Here is a 20,197-nt window from a genome sequence, read left to right as displayed (position 1 = left end):
GAACGTGTCCTTGGTACGGGGAGGTACAAGAATTTGGTGGGCGGCAGGTTACGGGCCGGAATTTTCCATGAGGAAACGCACCTCTATATTAGTGAAAGTCTGAGGCAGTTACATGTTCAGTCCGTAGGCGGCATCTAGCCGTTAGCAGTAAAGCTACTACTTATTCCAGGGAAGACAGACGCCATCTTGGAGGCGGAGAAAAAACCGAGAGACAGATACTCTCCTAGCAGAATAGCCAGAGAGGAGAGAGTAGCCGATAAGGAAGAGGTCCCAGTGACTCGGAGAAGGGTGAAGGGAACAGCGCATAGTGGTGCAGACGTGTATCCGTGACTGCGGAAGTGTGACTTCCAGGCGAGCCGAGGCACAGACGAGAAGGGAACCTAGATGACCACTGAGTGCAGGCTACACACTACTAAGGTGATGTCGACCCTTTCTTATTAGAGTGCACAACTTAATCTTTCACTTTTCTTTGCAGGTTATGTGTTATATTGTAATGTTATGTGATTGCGTATGTAATGAGTAATAAAGTACCCAGTTTGTAGTGAACCAACATGTGCTGCGTGCTCTTGTATGAGAGGGTAGCCTATTCTTCTAGTCAGCTGCGGCTACATGAACAGATGTTAACCCTGATCAGGTAAGTGGTAACTGAATAAGGGAGAGAGGAGCCCCTCGAACCGGAGAACAGGCTATGCTCGAACTGGCAGTCCTTGTGTGATCTGATGAATAGTGATACTGATTCCCTTTTTGTATGTTATGGTGATCATAGGATGAACTGTCGTATGAACTGTCATCTGGGTAGAGAGGTCTGGATCCGTATGGGATCGCGAGGCCGCCGATTGTGCTGAGACTGCCGTCTGGGTAGAGAGGTCTGGATTCGTATGGGATCGCGAGGCCGCCACTTGTGCTGAGACTGCCGTCTGGGTAGAGAGGTCTGGATTCGTATGGGATCGCGAGGCCGCCACTTGTGCTGAGACTGCCGTCTGGGTAGAGAGGTCTGGATTCGTATGGGATCGCGAGGCCGCCACTTGTGCTGAGACTGCCGTCTGGGTAGAGAGGTCTGGATTCGTATGGGATCGCGAGCCGCCGATTGTGCTGAGACTGCCGTCTGGGTAGAGAGGTCTGGATTCGTATGGGATCGCGAGGCCGCCACTTGTGCGGAGACTGCCGTCTGGGTAGAGAGGTCTGGATTCGTATGGGATCGCGAGGCCGCCACTTGTGATACTGTCGTATGGGCAGAGAGGTCTGGATCCGTATGGGATCGCGAGGCCGCCACTTGTGATACTGTCGTATGGGCAGAGAGGTCTGGATCCGTATGGGATCGCGAGGCCGCCGATTATAAGAGGTCTTGGTATGTATAGTAGGAATTCCCTGTCCTTAGGTGGTAGATATATGTGGTTACCTATTGTAAATAGGCCCTAGGGAGGGGGAGGGGGTAACGTTCTGGCTGGGTTAGTGAGGCTCTGATGAGCGGGTTCTATCTGATCCGAAAACCCAAGCAGAACAAGTGCATGTTATGTAACTTAGGTGCAGCTACCCGTTTTGTAACTCTTAGCTGTGCAGAGTGTGGTTGAGATGATCAGCAGAACTTCCTCAGCCTAGCTAACTGAAATATTGCTGGTATCAATTTCTAGAAGCCTGGAGAACTGAGCTCCATGGATTCAGCAAATGCCCGCAAGTACTTCAATCAGAGGCTTCAAGCCTTACTTCGGTTCATCTGCAGCAAAAAAAATGCTCCACTTGGTAAGGTTACCAATATCTTTTGGAGACTAAAGTACTGACATTTCTATTGATTATATGTTCCTTCATATACAACAAGATCTCGAAAGACAAATTAAATTGTGGAAAGAGATCTCTTGCCCCCACCACTCCCCCCGGGGGACTGGACATTTGCCCCAATCTACTTATTCTAGGGTAAGGGTGGGGTGAGCAGAAGACACCTAGACACCAGGGAATTAATATATACACACACACACACACATATATATATATATATATATATATATATATATATATATATATTTTCACACACACAAAAACATTAGAGGGACGTTGAGGTTTACGTTTAACTCACACAAAACCAGAGGAATTGATGAGTTTTAGTTATACTTATGTTAAGAAGCTAAAACTCATGGCCTAAGGTTACTTAACGGCACAAGTTATCGTTTCATCAGATAAGTATAACTATAAGTATACCTGCTCAATTTCTATGGTTTTGTGTGGGTAAAACTTAAACTTAACTATAACGTCCCTCTAACTTTTTTTTCCCCAGTGACTTTCTAAGGTATTTTTAACGCAAAGTAATATATAATTACCGTACATTAAAACAAGCACCGCCACACACTGCTTTCAGCCGAGGGCAGCGGGAGATGGCTGCAGGGCCTGGGCAGTGGCCAGGTCCTGCACCTAACCCCACGCTTTTGTAGAAGGAATATGGTGTGTGAGTGTGTAAGCTCTTTTTTTCCCTCAAGTTGGGCTCCGGATCTGTGGTTATCAGCGAAGGATCCGCATCCCATATATCGAAAATTTTATTTCTGTAATAACTCCAAAACTACGGAACAGATTTACACCAAACTACAAAAAGGACTCTTTCGGTATCTCCTCCACAGTCAGTTTCCCGAACCTTCCCCTGTCACCGTTTCCCGCTAACGGCCCTTCGGTTCGGGACTGTACACCCCGCGAGAACGCGGAAACTTCGGGCGTGCTGTTGAATCCCTTCACATCAGAGCGGGGCCTCATTTTCCTGAGTGGATGCCAGGTGATGTACACAGACGGGTAGATTCACCAGGGCTGCCTGCCATCGAGAGTAAGGACTTGGGTGTTGCCCTGACGTGGTGGTGAAGTTGGGGGACCCACAGAAAATCCTACCTGCTCTTCCTGGTGAACGCTGTGGGTGCTGCTGGCCTCATTACCTCCCGCCGCCGCTCTGTTGATGACGCGGCCGCTGTGAGGAGGAAACTATAGTCCCCAGAATCCCCAGCTCCGGAGAGCGGAACAGCTGATGATAATCAGGCGCACGGAGGCGTTATAAAAGCAAGCATACCTCCGCGGGCAGCGCCGGGCGAAGCCCGGGCAAAGGGCGGGCCCTCTGTGGCCCTCAGAGGCCAGAGGAGACAGGGCTGGGCCACGGACCCTGTATTTATTCGCTGTGGAACTTGTTCATTCACTATATTGTGAATTTTATTGTGCTTAACTTTATGTGTCACTAGAAGTTAGCCGCTTGGTACAGTCCCTGGTAAACCTGTATTGTTTTAAGGATTATTGTTACGTTTGATAACATGGCTAAGGTTAAGACTAATAAACCCGTAATGGGGGTTGGTTCCATGGAAAACTATCTTGTTCAAAAGGTGAATCAAATTAATAATACCCGCAGAGCTTCTCTAGGGCGAGGTAACGATTCTGTCTTATCTGCAGAGTTGCCCTCTCCCTTGGTGTTTGTAGCTGCCACAGATAGACAGGAAGGGGGCAGTGGGGCTGTCGTAACTACTGAAGTACAGGTACATGTAGACCAGACTGTAGATCACCCAGAATTAGTACCCGACTTAATAGGGGAAGAGACATCACTCTCATCTCCCCACCATAGACCAGTAAGACTGTGCAGGAAGGTACAAGCTAAGCGAGGGGGGAAGAACTGTAAGCTTAGAACAGGGAGTAACAGAGTTTCTAATAGCGGGGTAGCGCAAAAGGACCTAGAGGAAGGTAGTGGCATGGGTGGAACTAGTTCCAACATTGACCTGGAACCATTTACTCTTCTAATTCATTCTCTGGAGGAAAAAATAGAGGCAAAAATCATTGAGTTGATGCAACCTTTGCTATCTAAATTAGATATAATGGCCCTGGAAGTGGAAAGATTAGGTGGGTTGTTAAAATCGCATTTGGCTGTAGCATCAGGAAACTCAGATGTAGTAAATAATAAATTAATTGTGGAGGGTATGGGCACAAGCAGAGGAAATTTACCAAATAATTTACCAAATAACAGGCAGAATACTTTAGTTGTTGCTGAATCTGCCCTACCTGATCCCAATATACCAATTATGCAGAACACCAGGGTTACTGGAATTCCTGAGGGCAAGCTAGCTTACAGTCATGTAAAGAAAATTCGTCATGTCAATCTTCCACCGGATTGTGCACCTTATGTGGCTGTACTTACAAATGTCCCTCCCATTGAGTCTCACGCATATCACGCGCCTGAGGAAACTCATGACTCTTTAAAGAATAGGACGGTCTTTTGGCTTAATAAGAACTGTGGGTTTCCCGTTAAATTTGCCGATCAAATAATAACAACAAGAAGGGTGAGTTGGATCGGACCATCTAGCAAGGCTACAAATGGTGACTGCATTATCGTCAATTTTAGGCATCCTCAACATGCTGCCACAGTCTTACTCAGAGCCGCTGCATTGGCTAACATTCCTAATAGTATTTGTATACGCCCCTTGGGGTATTTTTACTCCCACCTGATTAGAAATCCACCGACCCCTGGTCCTCTTAGATCATGTACACCCCCACAGTCACTGCCTCCCAATGGAGAATACGTATACAATGTTGGTAGCCAGAGAGGGAATGGTTTCAATATTGTAACTCATAACAGATTTGATGCCCTATCGGGATTAGAGTCATGTGACTGACATGAGGTATCTGTTGGGCAGGTAACTCGGAGATCAGAGGTTCTGGAATGTATGGAGAGTATCTCGGCTGTTATAAATTCAAATAACAATTTCTTGGAACATTGCGGGTTTAGGTACAAAAATGATGGACTGCAATTGGATTGAGTACATTAAGAAGTACCAAGTTATCTGTTTACAGGAAACTTGGACAATTGACTGCAATTACTTCCTGGAAGGGTACAAGGCCTATTATGTCCCGGCAGTAGCGACTACTAGGGGCAGACCCAAAGGGGGATTGGTTGTGTTTATTTCTATAGCACTCTGTTGTAAGGTTCGGAGAATCATAACAAACCACACTGGTATTATTGGGTTAGTTTTAATAGGGGATAACTGTAGGGCTGGCCTGGTCAATTTTTACAATACTATTAATTTTAGCACTAACTCTAGTCAGATAGTAACACTGAATACTTTTATTAGTAACTCTATGAAGGATTGTATTCACAATCTCATGGTGGTGGGGGATTTTAATGTGCATCCCTGTGGTGACCCTCTTTTTAAAATGATTACTGAACTTAATTGCCCGCACTGTGAGAATTTCCATTTTGAGCATTCAATTGAGGGGGAATACCTCAACGATATGCTTAATGAGTTGGATCTAACACCTATGATGGCTTTGATGGCCCTGAATAAGTGCTTTGATACCCCGACATTTAAGGGGAATGGTAGGGCAACCTTTATAGATTTTATTCTGTTAACAACTGTAATGCAGTCTTTTGTGGGATCCTTCTCTATTGAAGCTAATGAATTCAGTGACCATAATCCCCTCACTGCTCTTATGAGGGGTCCACTGATAGTTAAAGAAAGAGAAGACTCCCTTATTGGTAGGGTGAATACCACAGATGGCAGACGTCGGCTGAGATGGTCTAAGGTTACCCCCGATTTGTTGTACAATGAAATTAAAGTTACATGTGCAGACGAAATTACGCTATGCACACAAGAGGGTGCATTCCCAAACATTGTCCTAAATGCTTTCCGTTGTCTAGCGGCTAAGGTGTCTCAGTTATTATCAGTACCTGTAAAAAAGTCGGATTTCAAAAAAGGACCTAGGTGGTTTAATCAGGATTGTTCAAAAGCCGCCAGAAATCTAAGAGCAGCATTGGCGTCAAAACCTAGGATAAAAGCTGATGTCCAGCTGTGTAGAAAGACCTATAAAAATATTATCGCTAGACATAAGGAATCTCTTAGGGAAGAGGCGTGGATTTTAAATCCTGCCACCCTTCGAAGTAGTACTGGATTTTGGGCCCCGATGAGGAAACCGTTTCTGGCTAAGGATCCGGGTGATGGTCTAGAAAGTTATATATCCAAGGAGGAGTGGGAAGTGCATTTTAAGAAGTTATACTGTTGTACAGGGGACACGAATACGACTTCTGCCTGTAGTAATACTGGTGTACAAATTGTTTTTAACAGAGGCAAAGTTTTGGAGGGCATACTGGGAATTACAGGCGGGAAAGCTCCCGGCCCTGATGGGATTCCCCCTGATTTATTCAAATCTGATCCTAATTTCTGGGCACCCATCTTAGAGTCTGTTTTTAATGCTGCTGTAAAAGAAGGATGTCCACGATCATGGGGTGTTTCTACAATTGTCCCGGTTTTCAAAAAGGGTGACAAGGGTAGCCCACACTGCTATCGACCCATTTCTCTGATAGACTCTATGGTTAAGATTGTAGGAAGAATCGTACTGCAAAGACTGTCAGACTGGGTGGAGGAAAAGAATATTATGTCTCCCTCGCAGTATGGTTTTTGCAAAGGCCGCTCGACAATAACTCAATGCCTTAACCTCTTCCTGATACTACGTAAATATACCATAATACAGAAAGGCACCATTCATCTTGCCTTTATGGACTTGTCCTCCGCCTTCGACTGTGTAAATCGGGGAAAGCTGTGGCAGTCCATGAGGTCGAAAGGGGTTGATAGCGGTCTGGTTGATTTTTTGGTTGACCTACACTGTAATACCAGAGCCAACGTGAGATACTCCGAAGATCTGAGTGTAACAAATAATTTTAGCATTGGAAAGGGTGTCCGGCAGGGTTGCATTTTGGCCCCTTTTCTTTTTAACTTTTATATTAATGACTTAGATGGTGTGTTACAGGATGTTTTTGCTGACTGCCCAAGAGTTGGCAGGCGTGGAATTCCAATACTTCTTTATGCAGATGATGCAGTCTTAATTTCTAGAACAGAGAAGGGACTTCAATCTTTGTTAACTGTCTTTAATTCATTTATGAGAGATAGAGACCTTCTGGTAAATAATACAACATCATTTGTTTTACAAATTGGTCAGCAACCAAAAAGACCCTTCCTTTTTAGGATTGGTGAAGAAATAATCCCTCTAACTAAAACTTTCTCCTATTTAGGAGTTCTCTTTGATACAAAATTAAACTGGGAACCTCATCTTGCAAAAAAAAAAAAAAAAGGAGAAATGGTGAGGGTTAATGCTTCTATTTTTAATTTTGCTGCTAAATTGGGGAAAAAACCCATTTGCGCTATGCTGAAATTGTATAATGCTAAGTCCGTGGCAACTGCATCTTATGGCAGCGAAATTTGGGGGTATGTCGGTGGAGAGCAATTACAGACTGTAGAAAACTTAATTTATGAAGCGTCTTTTGTGTGTCCCTATTGGTACGTCTAACCTCGCTGTACATGAGGAGTTGGGGTCACAATATTTATGTGATTTACTTTCCCTACGCCCCTTGATTTTTTGGCTCAAATTATGGCTAAATGAGGACATACCCCTAACACATTTAATTGTGAAGGACTTTATGACCCTGGACAAGGCATTGAGCTCTCCCTGGTTAAGCTATTTAAAATCAAACTTCGCTAAACTTGGTCGTTCTGAACTTTTTGCCAATCCACGTCTAATTTCAAAGGGAGATCTGGAGTCCATTAAACAAGCATTTCTGCTGGATAGGAGGACTGCGAGAGAAGAAGTGGAGCATCAGAAACAGAGTGTGAGGAAGTTTGTTATGTTAAAGACTACTGTGGCCATCGAGCCATATTTGGAAGGGTCCTTGACCTCACATGAGAAATTCTTACTGACCAGATTTAGGTTTAACCTGTTCCATCACCTGCTTATTAGACCCAAGTGTGTTATTTTTAACAAATCGGCAGCGCCTTGCGGCTGCGACGGAAAGTCTCCGAAGGACATGCTGCATTTTATTTTTTAATGTAAATTTTATGAATTTTCACGTAAACAATATTAGTAACTCTTTTAAAAAAACTTGGTTTTAAACAAATCAGGCCGGCACTTTTGTACTTGCAGCTTTTGCACAGTGACAGTATCCTCCAACTCAAGGAGTTTTTAAAATTATGCATTAGATTGAGAAAATGCTTGGACCAGTGAAACTCTGTCCTTTCTTTGTGCCTATATTGTCAATGTATTCTTTCCCTTGCATTTGTACCTGGTGACATGTTTGGCTTTCTGTGATAATGTATTGTATATTTTATGTGTCTTTTATGGTTTGCAAATAACCGAAATAAAGTATTAGGATGATGATGACTCTTTTTAGACCAAGACCTAGATTTCTGCCAAATTTGGTGTAAATCCATTCAGTGATTTGGTCTGTAGTAGTGTTTAAAAAATGCAAAAACCTCAGACATTGCAAAGTGTTTTAGGACCCCGACGCGCTCCACTGACAAATCACCCTGAACATTTCCAGACAGCTGAAAAAGTGAGTGGTGAACTAGTTTTGAAAATGTTGTAAAAATTCATCAAACTGTGCCAAAGTTATTAGCAAAGCAAAAAAACTGCGTTGTATATGGAGGAAAACTTGGTCCCAAGTATAACTAATAGATAGAACTATACATAAAATATGGCTGGGTGCTGCGGGAGCAAATTGGAGGTTGCCCCAAATATGCCCTATAGGGGGTGGGGATAGAAACAGAAAGAAAACAGGGGAGGAAGCTGCCGATCAAGGTCATGGCCATGCTCCCACCCGAAAAAGAAATGCAAAGAAAATTAGGTTTTTTAGCTACAATGAGGTTTGCAAAGGCTTATGGGTAAGGCAAAGATTGGTGAGAGCCACAAAAAAGTGACCCCACCCTGGACTCCCCTGGATGTCTAGTTCTCAGATGTGTGGGTTTGGTAGGTTTCCCTAGGTGCCGGCCGAACTAGGGCCCAAATCCACAGCTACCCAAACTGCAAAAAAAGTGTCAGTTTTGAGTGGAAAAATGTTATCTGTCCATGTTGCGTTTTGGGACCCTTTCCTGTCATGTGCGCCAGGCCCACCCACACAAGTAACGATTCATATTTATCTGAAGCCCTTGGAGAATGGTAGGTGGTAGGAAAGTCGCGGCTCTCTGCAAATGACAGAACTTTTCCTCACACAAATTTGAAGAAAATTTGTGGTTTTTAGCCAAAGTTTGAAGTTTGCAAGGGCTTCTGGGTACAGAAACTGGGTCAGAGCCACACAAGTCACACCACCCATGAAAGCCTTAGGTGTCTAGCTTTCAGAAATGTATAGGTATGGTAGGTTTCCCTGGGCAGAGGCTAAGTTAAGGAACAAAATCCACAGTTATCCACATTGTAAATTTTTTTTTTTTTTTTTAAGTGTGGATTCTCGCTGTGTGAATTATGATGTCCGCAGGTTGGATTTTGGGCATTGTGTCTCGCAGGTGCCAGAACCAGCCATATAAGTAAAGGACCATTTTTGTTGAAAAACAAGTGGGTACAGAGACAAGTAGAACATCTGCTATTATCAATTAGAATTCTCTACATTACGGCTTCAAAATGTAAACGAAATGCAGCTATATTTTGGCTATTTTCCTATAATTTTCCTCTATATGCCCAAAATATAGCATGGGTAGCCGCGTCAAAACCTTTTTGTTCGAGGCATATGGGCTGCAGATCACACACTAGTGCATAGATCGCTATCAGGTGGTGGGCCCAGATGATTACACTTTGTTGTTGTACTGGAAGAGTCTTTGTATGGTAGATGACTCCTCTGGAGTATAGTGCGCATGGGCATCCACTCCATCTTCAGATTGTTTTTTCCGCCATTGAGCTCGGATTTGTATGTCGCTCCCGCTCGGTTTCGTTACCGATCTCATTACGATGCGCATTCCTTGATTTCTACCGTCGGTATTGTTTTCGATCGACACTTCCTTATACACGCGTCTAGAACAACCTTCACTTCTCAATTCCGGGGCTCGTTGAGGGCTGTCGGGCCCAACTGTGCCATTGGGCCTTCGGCTCATGGAAAGAACACCATTCAAGAAGTGCCCTCAGTGTGGACACGAATTCCCCCACACTGATCTACATGAGGTGTGCAATCTGTGCTTGTCCCCAGAGCACGAAAGCCGAGATTGCCAGGCCTGTGCTTCGTTCTGGTCGAAAAAGACAATCAGAGACCGTCGAGCTTGGAGAGTCATGGCACAATCTTCTTCATCGGCACCAGACACCCTCGTCCAGGAGACTCCAGTCCAACCGGAGTCCGAAGAAAAAGAACAGCAGGAAGACGTCATCGTTTACGAAGCAGAGGATTCAGCTTCCAGAGCCGACGAGCAGGCAGAAGAGGACTATCCCCTTCCAGCTGGTCAGCAGGTCGTAAGTACAGACATCGACCCTCTTGATACCCCCGCACCAGTTGAGGCTTCGGTTCCACCTTCAGATCCAGGTACACACCGATCACAAACTTCCGATGCCCCGCCTTCCAGGCCGGCATCGAAGACTTCCAAAAAGCCTCTAGGCGACTCGGGCTCGAGTCAGTCCTGATAAACAGATGGTTCTCAAACCGAAAGTGAAACCTGTACAAACTCCGGCACCGAAGAAAACTTCGGCACCTAAAACTGTCGAACTAAAGTGAAGTCCGACACCAAAGCAAACTTCGGCACCTAAAACAGTCGAACCGAAGCCAAGTCCGGCACCGAAGCAAGCTTCGGCACCTAAAACTGTCGACCCGAAACATGCTTCGGAACCAACAACTCCGGATCCGAAAAAAATCTCCGATCCGAAGAAAAAACTCAAACCGAAAAAAGCTTCCGACCACAAGTCTTTGGAACCCAAACCTCAATCTACTCCTAAGACTGTATTAAACATTGCTAAACCCAGCAACCAGCTCGGTCCCAAACACGACAAGCCGGTTCCGAGAAAGGTTTCTCCCATAGAAGAGCTTTTCCATCCAGATCCAAAGCAAAAGACTCTTCTTATTCATCCAAAGACAGGACATATCACCACTTTACCTGCTAAAAGGAAACTGGAACCTCCTCCCACACCTCTAGTCCCTCTCAAAAACCATGCTCAAACTTCTCCCATAAGAGTACCTTCACCACTTCCAGAAGTGCTAGACCCTTATATTTCCCCCACACACTCATCACTCATAGCCCTGCACCAGCAGATAACGATGAGGATGATATTTCTGGGGCGGGGGGGGGGCGGGGCGGCAGAAGATGAGCAACCCTTAAATGATCCAGGTGAGATTACTGGCCCATCAGATGATGCTTGGGAAGACTACAATGCACCAGATGCCCCAGATCTACCCCAAGATGACGCATACCGTTCTAGGCCATCTCCTCCAGATGACACCATAGGGTTCACACAACTAATTCACAGAGCAGCAGCCTTTCATGGGGTCGATCTCCATACTGATCCAGTGGAGGACGACTTCCTTATGGACACACTATTACCCTCTCATAAGACCACAACAATCTTACCAATGCTTAAAGGGGTTATAAAACAAGCATCAGACGTATTTAAAGATCCCTACAGGGCCAGGGTAATTAATCCCAGGTTGGAGAAAAAGTACAAAGCCGCTCCAACTGACCCAGCCTATATCAAGGGCCATCTACCATTAGACTCTTTAGTGGTCTCCAACGCACGAAAAAGAGCTAACTCTCAGACAACAGGGGACGCTCCATCCCCTGAAAGAATCCAACCTCTTAGATGCTTCAGGCAAACGTATGACATCTCAAGCAGCCAACGTCTGGAGAATCGCCAACACCCAAGCTCTGTTGGCAAGATACGATAGGGCTCGCTACGATGAGCTTCAAACACTTATACAACATCTACCAGAAAAATACAAGACCACAGCTACTGATTTGATACAGGAAGGGAAGGTCATTACTAACACTTCCATCCGTTGCGCTCTAGATGCTGCGGACACAGCCTCAAGGGCAATAAATACCGGCATACTTTTACGCAGGCATGCCTGGCTGCGTATTTCTGGTTTCAAACCAGAAGTACAAACCAGTATTCTCAATCAACCCTTTGACCAACAATATCCGTTTGGTCCCACAGTTGATACCTCTCTCGAAAAAATGAAAAAGGACACTGACACTGCAAAATCCATGGGAGCTTTACAAAATCAAACTCCCAGAGCGTCCTTTTGACGCTCCTCGTATAGGGGATCCTCAGCAATTATTCCTACCAGTACTGCCTCCTCCTCTTAAAAAAATCCCACCCAATCCTCGCCCAATAAAGGTTAATACAGAGGAGGATACAGAGGCAACAATACTAAAGGTAGAGGCAGAGGTAACAACACCGTACCACCTCCGCCCCCAAGCAGTGACTTCCCTCCCCTCCCCCCAGTCCATTCCACTCCTGTCGGGGGGAGATTACAACAGTACCTACCTGTCTGGAACGACATCATAACAGACAAATAATTCAGTCAGGTTACTGCCTGGAGCTCACTTCCACTCCTCACCAATACCACCCAAACAGCGTCCCATGTCAATAGAGCATCTCACAATCCTAAACCAGGAGGTCGTCGCTCTACTGCACAAACATGCAATAGAACCAGTTCCACTACTCCATCAAAACACAGGAGTTTACTCTCTATATTTCCTTATTCCCAAAAAGGACGGCTCCCTCAGACCTATACTGGACCGGAGACCCCTGAACCTTTACATACAGTCAGACCACTTCCATATGGTCACATTACAACAGGTCCTTCCTCTGCTAAAACAAGGCGCTTTCCTAGCTACCCTAGATCTCAAGGACGCCTACTTTCACATTCCCATTCACCAAGCTCACAGGAAGTACCTTCGGTTTGTAGTGGACGGTCAGCATTACTAATTCAGAGTTGTCCCCTTCGGTGTCACTACAGCCCCCCGAGTCTTCACAAAGTGTCTCGCAGTAGTAGCAGCACACTTGAGAAGGGAAAACATCCATGTCTTCCCATATCTGGACGACTGGTTAATAAAAGCCAAGTCACACCAGCAATGTGTCCAGCACACACACAAGGCCATTCACCTCTTACACAAACTCGGTTTCACTATAAACAAAACAAAGTTGCACCTCCAACCATCCCGGTCTCAACAGTATCTATGTACCACAATAGACACCTCCAAAGGACTTGCATCCCCCAATCCAATAAGAATACAAGGCATGCAAGCTCTTATGCAAAAATTTCAACCGCAACACTCACTACCAGCTCGAGTGTTCATGCAACTAATTGGAAGGATGGCATCTTGCATTTTCATAGTACCGCACGCAAGACTCCAGATGCGCCCCCTGCAAGAGTGCTTAGCAAGCCAGTGGAACCAGGCTCAAGGTCAATTGACAGATCTTGTGGTGGTCGACGGCCGGACACATCGCTCTCTGCCGTATTGGAACACCAAAAACCTTTCCAAAGGACGGCCGTTCCTCAGGTAGTACTAACCACAGACGCATCCCTCACTGGCTGGGGAGCTCATTTGTCAGAGCACACAGTACAGGGCAGGTGAACACAACAGAAGCTACTCCACACAAACCATCTGGAGTTACTAGCCATTTTTCTAGCTCTAAAATAATTTCAAATTGACCTATGGGGCAAGGTTGTCTTAGTCGGCACAGACAATAGGACAGTCATGTACTACATTCAAAAACAGCTCTCCCGGCTGGCGCAGAGCATATGGAGGTGGGCCATTCCTCAAAACATCTACCTACTAGCAGAACATCTACCAGGAGTTCAAAATCAGGTTGCAGATCCGTTGAGTCGTCAGAGACAACAGATTCACGAGTGGGAACTTCATTCGCAAGTTCTCCAACCTTTCTTTCAAGTATGGGGACAGCCACAAATAGATCTGTTCGCCACACACCTAAACTCCAAATGCCCAAGCTTCACCGCCAGGTATCCACACCCATTGTCCAAAGGCAATGCGATATGAAGCGGTTGGTCAGGTGGGTTTGCGTACGCTTTTCCGCCTCTCCCACTCATTCCGTTAGTGGTGTGCAGGCTGCAGCAACACTCCCTCACACTGATTCTCATTGCACCAACATGGGCAAGGCAACCGTGGTACACCACACTACTGGAACTCTCAGTGGTACCACATCAAAAACTGCAACTCTCACCACACCGGTTAACACAGAACCATGGAGAGATCATGCATTCGGACCCCATGCAGCTCAACCTAGCAATTTGGCTCCGGAGGTCTTAGAATTTGGATATCTCAACCTCCCACCTGATTGCATGAACATTATCAAAGAAGCTAGACGTCCCACCACTAGAGCTTGCTACGCAGCTAAATGGAAAAGATTTGTTATATATTGCACCAATAACATCAACCCACTAGATGTTTCCATCCAGAACATCATATGCTACTTGCTGCATCTCCACAAATGCAGTTTAGCATACTCCTCAATCAGGTTACATCTTTCTGCTATAGCAGCTTACCTTCAAAACAGACAACATCTATCTTTATTCAAAGATCCTGCCATCAAAGCCTTCATGGAAGGTCTCAAAAGAATAATTCCTCCCAGGGTACCACGCCCCCCTATATGGAACCTCAACATTGTTCCCACCAGGTCATGGGTCCACCATTTGAGCCTTTGCATAAGGGGGAATTACAATTTATTTCATGGAAAGTTACTTTTCTAGTAGCTATTACATCACTCAGAAAGGTGAGTGAGATCCAGGCACTAACAATTCAAGAACCATTCTTGCAACTACATCATAACAAGGTGGTTCTAAGGACATATCCCAAATTCCTTCCAAAAGTCATTTCACCATTCCATCTCAATCAGTCTGTTGAGTTGCCAGTATTCTTCTCCCAACCTGAAACAGTTGCTGAGAGAGCTCTCCATACATTAGATGTTAAAAGAGCTCTCCTCTACTAAATTGATAGGACAAAGCCATTTCGTTAAAAAAACAGCTATTTGTGTCCTTTTCTCCTCCACACAAAGGTAATCCCATTTCAAAAACTGGGATTGCAAGGTGGATTGTTAAATGCATTCAAGTTTGCTACCAAAAAGCAAAACACACTCTATCCATTCCCCCTATGGCTCATTCCACCAGTAAACTAGAGGCATCTATGGCATTTTTAGGGAACATTTCCTTAGATGATATCTGCAAAGCAGCTACATGGTCTACACCACACACATTCACAAAGCACTACTGTGTAGATGTGCAAGCAAAACAACAAGCTAGTGTGGGCCAGGCTGTACTCAAAACACTATTTCAAACCACTGCAACAGATATCGGTAATCGCCGCTAAGGGAGAGAACTGCTATGCAATCTATGCACTAGTGTGTGATCTGCAGCCCATATGCCTCGAACGGAAAATGCTACTTACCAGTATGCATCTGTTCTTGGCATGTAGGGCTGCAGATTCACACCCACCCACCCGCCTCCCCGGCTACCTCCATCTGTTCTAGTAATATCTTAATTAGATACACTATACATGGACATCTCTTTCTGTTCTCACACAACTCCATCATTTCCCGTAATGGCGAAAAAGAATCTGAAGATGGAGTCGATGCCCATGCGCACTATACTCCAGAGGAGGAGTCATCTACCATGCAAAGACTCTTCCAGGACAACAACAAAGTGTAATCATCCGGGCCCACCACTTGATCTATGCACTAATGTGTGAATCTGCAGCCCTACATGCCAAGAACAGATGCATACTGGTAAGTAGCATTTTCCTTTTTATTCTTTACCCATGCCCCTGAGGTGAGACTAATAGGTTTTGCATAGCCTTGTTTCCCAAGTGTATTTTGCAGCTACAAATGTCTTTTTGGATTATTTACTTACGTTTATCACATTTATCACCAGGCTGTTTCGCACAAGTACATAATTAGACCCATCAACAAAACTTTGCAGTTTGTGAGGATTCATCCTTGTTCCACCATGACCTCTTGAAGGAATTGCAGAGGAAGTAATGGTGCTGGCAGATTTAACATTAATTCTTTATTAGTGAGCAGTGAAATTTCCCGTGCACAGTCCGTGCACTTTGTTGGGCAAGGGACGTTTTGTTTTTAAAGAAAACAAAATATGTATATTAATGAACTGAGCTGGCAAATAATCACGATGTGAGAGCTATTGGCTTTTCAAAAGTGTTAATGTCTTTTAGCCATGTATCATCCCAAGAGCACACAATGTAAAGGGAAGTGGTGATTTGTCCTTGTTTTCTGGCCTTTCCGTTTAATTTTTTCTATTTTTTGTTTCGTACAAATCACATTAAGGCAGCTCTAAATACAAGTAGACATCACCAAAATGCATAAATAAATAACTAAGCAGGATGCTAAGATTAGTGCGGAGAGGTTGTTGCGGCTTTCATCCAATTAGTCCAATCAAAAGCAACATGTTTTGAACCAGAGTACACTTATTTTTCTGTTTGTATTTCAAAAAGAATATTTGCCAGAAAAGATGTGCTTCAACAGAGAGGAAGTATAAAGTGCAAAATCATAGCAGAAATTATATAAGTTCATTTCGCAAAGCCTTTTCTATTATGTTTGGCAGATGAAACAGCTTGTTTTTAGGTCTCGCCTAGCGTTGCTGCGCACAGGCGCAGCTCACTCGGCGATATTTATTGTTGAGGAGTACTTTTAGAAGAGGGCTTTAAGCCCCGCCCCTTATTTCCATTGGCTGGCGTCACTGTTTATGGTAAACGGTGGCCTGCCATTGGGAATTAGGGTTTTTGGTGGCCGCCCTTTGGCCTCCGAGCCGGACTCAATAGCCTGCTTTGCGTCTGTTGCAAAGCAGTTTCTTATCTTTATGGGGACATGTGTTAGAAACACATGGCCCCATAAAGATAAGAGATCAACGCTTGTTTCAGTTCAGAAACGGAAACTAAGGTTAGAGTGTATTTCTCATAGCTTTTAACTAAAACAATGTTTATTCAAGCCACAACTTATTTCTGGTTGTTACGTGTAATAAATGTGAAATTGGGACACCAATCGTCGATGCCCGCATTTATTTCCTTTTCCATCGTGACTGATTACGGGCCAGTCATTTAATATGCGCTTCAATAACTTTATCTTAAAAAATGGTAAGTACTCACAAACGCGCTCATTTCTGGTATGCAGTTGTATATGAACACTTGCAATTTCAGCATTTTGTAGCAACAGAGGAAAACAATAAATAAAACCATAACTTTTCATGAAATCAAAGGAAAACGGTGTTTTTCAAAATAATAACGTTTTATTCAGTAAACGGCACGCAGCTCTCACACGCCCAAGTCCCTCTGCCCCTCTCTGGGGGTGCCACAGTAGCAGTGGGCTCTGTGCCCCCATGCAGTCCAAAGCCCCAGGCTGGCACGCCGCTTCATGGGGAGGGGTTAGGGCATCGTCTGCAGGGCACAGCTCGGGCAGGATCACAGCTCTCCTGCAGCTCTGTCCTCCTGACACTGCCTCACTGCTCTGTAGCACCTCAGGGCAGTCCCGCCTCCCAGAGTGGCAGGGGGAGGATCGCTGGGCAACTGGGAACAATAGACCAGCCTCCACTGGTAACTGGAACATGCCCCCTTATCGCTGCCCACTACATCCCCTGCCAGGTGCGTACAGGTACCTGCAGTCTCACCGAGAAAGCCTTACAGTTTTATTTAATCGAGGCTGGGACATACACCAGTCCCCAATGGCAACTGGCAGGGGCGGGGCACCAAAGCTCAGGCCATGTGACTGGCTGCCCCAGCCCATCAGGCTCCTCCCAAGGTGCATGCTGTCTCAGCCAGACTGACGCCTTCACTTAAGATAAATGCAGTCATGAATACACAAGTTTTCACAGGAAACTGGCAGAGGAGGGACACCTGAGAGGGCATGGAGGCACAGGCCGGGCACTTCAGACCTACCTGCAGTCTCAGGTGGATCGACACCTTTAAGTGACACAGACCAGCAGTCTATGGAGACTGGGGGCACACAGCCGGCTGCAGAGAGCCTGCGAGGGTCCCCTGCGCTGCACCCCGGGGTCCCTTTCAGAGTGCGCAGGAGGTGCCTGCAGTCTCAGCTGAGATGACACCATAAGAGACACACCCCAGCAGTCACTGGCAGCCAATAGAGACCTGCGGCCGAGAACGTCCGAGGGTCACCCGACCTTTACTGGGCACTGGTGGGAGAGGGCATCTGCTGCACCTCCCCAATCAGGCTGCTTACCAGGTGCCGCATGCCGTGTCAGCTGGACTGGCACCTTTTGGGGACATACCAACCTCTGGTTGACACGGGGTGTTGCTTCCACAGAAGGCACAAGCAGTCTCAGCTGGAGTGGACAGAACCTTTAAAGTGACAGCCCGGCTCCAGAGGCCACTGAAGGAGGTGGGCGCTGGACCTGCTCTTGCACAATGAGCGTGGCAATATTGGATTCAGCTGTGTTTTAAATATATTTATGTAGTGCACACTGTCCCTGACGAGACATTAAAGCGCTTTACGGCGGCAGCACACTACTCCATAGCCCAAAGTTAGTGGTTACTGCAGAGCCCACAGTTGGTGGTTAATCCAGTGGTTATTTCGGTTGATTTTCCTTCTTGTTAAGATTAGGCCTGCGCTGCCCATTCGTTTACATCAGCTTCTTTGCGGAACATTAAATAGTGATTATTAACGCTGTGCTCTCAAGCCAATGCCTTTTGGGGTGAGCAAATACGGCAGATATTATGGTCTTTTTCTAGAGATGAAGCTTTAAAGAGATGGGTCGGGGTCCATAATGTGGGGATATGTGCAGTCTGCAGAAACACAAGCATAGCAGGAACGAAAAACATGCCGGTGACTTGCAGAAGGTGACATGGGGAGAGAGTAAGGCGTGGTGAGGATGGAGGGTAAGGGAGCGTCATCCGTTCGACAATTTCATTCATGGTTTGGGGACTACTGTGGAAGGAAGCTGTTTGAGGTGGCATGCAATCTGAGGATGTAAAACTAGGGAGAGAAAACATCATTTGGCGGTGACCTAGCACACTGCACTGTAGCACATGTACAGCGGGCACCATCACCGTGTGTGTGGAGGGGGGACCTGGCCCACGCAGGTAGCATGCCAGGGATATGTCAAATGATGTAGACAAACGTCTGCACCATAACAGAAACATAACTACAATACACTCGCAGTTACGGGCACTGCCACTCCAGCCCGTGCCCAGCAGCAGTGGCTGGCAGCGCATGGAGGGGGCAGTGCCCACCAGGCACGCCTGCTCTCTGAGCCGCAGGCGAGGGATGAACGGGACACAGGCCAGGCCCACCCTCTGCGGTTCAGCAGGAATGGTGCCGTTATTGACATGAACAGTGCTGCCATCTAGAGGTGTCTGGAGGTTCTGCACTGGGAAATGGACGTCCGAGCGGTGTATAATGCAGGAGAGTACAGAGAAAAAGGAGGACACTGCACTAATTGTATCGTGTGATTCATGTATGCATGGACTGAGGCAAACTAAACAAGCATTGAAAATGCAATAGGTCTCGCCTTTGATTAATTTAAAGCCATTTGCTTTGCTAATGGTATTGTATAGCAAAGCATTTGGCTTTAACTTAATGAAAGGCGAGACCTATTGCATTTTTAATGCTGGTTTCTTTGGCAGTGTGCTGTAGTAAACTCGGGTCTCTGCTCACTTAAGAAGCCTGGAAACACTTATTACACATGGAGGCAAGGTCACCAAGTTGCAGCTGGAGGCAGATTGTGTAGAACTTCTCAGTGCGCGTCCATATTTACCTTATTAGAGAAACTGTGCAGAGGAAGCAGAGCCTAGCTGCTTGTTATAAGCGGACACAAACCTGTGGCGGCTTCAAGTCTCTTATCCCGGCCAGAATTCTTGCTCTGTACCACCTTCTGCCGCGTGTGCCAGAAGCTTGCACCACACAGGGTTAACAAAGAGAATAATGGAATTAAACAGAATATAAAAATCAGCTGCAATTTCATTGCACAAAAAAGTGGATCAGGTTGTACCAGAGTCAACAAGGGAAGGAAGACCAGGGTCATCTTGATTGCTTTAAGATCGATTTCCTGTGCACCATGTGTGTATAAACCCAGATAAAGCAGAGTTGCCGTGGCCTGGGAGTGACAGACGCAATAAAACACTAATGGAGGACCACATACGAAAGGGACAGGCGAAAGGAGGGTAGAGGAAACCTCCAATGAGAGCACGCACGGCTCTTTGCATTTAGTCAAGGAGCATTTTGTGAATGTAGGAACAGCCCAAAAAAGTAATGTTTTGGAAGTAAATATGTGGCAACATACATTTATATTCAAGTTTGTGTCGGTAAAGTCAGCTGTGCCTAGTGACCAGTTTATAACGGTTTACTTTTCACCCCAACATGTTTAACCTGCTTACTTCTTACACAAGCATTAACAGTTTTCTAGTCTTGAATCTCATATACAGAGTTGAACTTATGAATCTCATATAGAGTTGAACTTCGTTCGGATGTGAGAGCGATC

The 20,197-nt window shown here is 45.6% G+C and overlaps 1 protein-coding gene across 1 annotated transcript in view; it reads right to left on the bottom strand.

Moving 5' to 3' along the window:
- PIN4 (peptidylprolyl cis/trans isomerase, NIMA-interacting 4) overlaps window positions 1–20,197 on the bottom strand; it is a 93,952-nt gene that overhangs the window by 50,725 nt on the left and 23,030 nt on the right. The window lies entirely within an intron of this gene.

The sequence above is a fragment of the Triturus cristatus genome, chromosome 10 (assembly GCF_964204655.1).
Source record: "Triturus cristatus chromosome 10, aTriCri1.1, whole genome shotgun sequence".
Taxonomy (NCBI): Eukaryota; Metazoa; Chordata; class Amphibia; order Caudata; family Salamandridae; genus Triturus; species Triturus cristatus.
Note: the sequence above shows the minus strand (reverse complement) of the source record. Positions and strands in the feature narration are given on the sequence as shown.